The sequence below is a fragment of the Penaeus monodon genome, chromosome 23 (genome assembly GCF_015228065.2).
Source record: "Penaeus monodon isolate SGIC_2016 chromosome 23, NSTDA_Pmon_1, whole genome shotgun sequence".
Classification (NCBI taxonomy): domain Eukaryota; kingdom Metazoa; phylum Arthropoda; class Malacostraca; order Decapoda; family Penaeidae; genus Penaeus; species Penaeus monodon.
This window is the reverse complement of record NC_051408.1, coordinates 41,332,286-41,333,191: the sequence shown is the minus strand read 5'-3', so window position 1 is coordinate 41,333,191 and position 906 is coordinate 41,332,286.

Genomic DNA, 906 nt, shown 5'->3' with positions numbered 1-906 from the left:
GGTTTTGTGTGTTACATACTAAATTATACATTATTCTGACCCTTTGCCCTTTAAAATTTTTCAAAGACATGGGCAGTCTTGTTCCCCCTTCGGCTGGAACGGGGGAGGAAGAGAGAAGAGAGGAGACGGAGTTTGCTGGGGTTTCCGTGCTGAGGGAGGGGAAAGCGGTTCCCGGGGGGTTTCCTGACCCGTTTAGTGTGTTTTTTCAATGTTGCTTTTGGTGTTTCCCCTTTGCGGTTAGGGATCTTAGGGGGGGGGGGGGGGGTATATGGGAACACCATTCACTCTACTAAAATTCACTCCGCTTAATATTTTTTGACAGAGACAGTCGGGGAGCGTATGTCCCCTTTTTCATATCGGTGTTCAGAAAGTTAACAGTCACCATGGTCAGTCATTTAAACTCTATGTCAAAAATCTTTCAATTTATTAACTTTAAAAAATCGAGAAGTGTCGGACATTAACAATGTAGGTATTTAACTTTTTCGATATTCTTAGTTTTTAGTCAACTAAAAAATTTCCCTAGAAATATAACAAAAAATTTTTTTTCTTTTAAAGATTTTTTTTTATTTATATTTTCATATTTCTAAAGATAAGAATGTTATATTTATTTTTATCTTACTTTTTTAGTCTTCGTTTATTCTGAAGTAACGTATTTAGAAAAAGGTAATGGGATTTAGAATATGTGGTAGGGAAATGAAGGAAAGTTATAGTTAGATCTGCTATCCGTTTTGTTAAGCAATAATTTTTAGTTTTTCATGGGTGTGTTTTAAAAAATGATAAAACGGTGAAAATTACATGATCAGATGGAAAAAGTAAAAGAGGCAGCAAATGTGAAAACAAAAACTTAAAAGTTTAAATGCTGTTTGTTTGTGACAGTGATTTTTTTTAAGCTTTATTCGGGAAGGG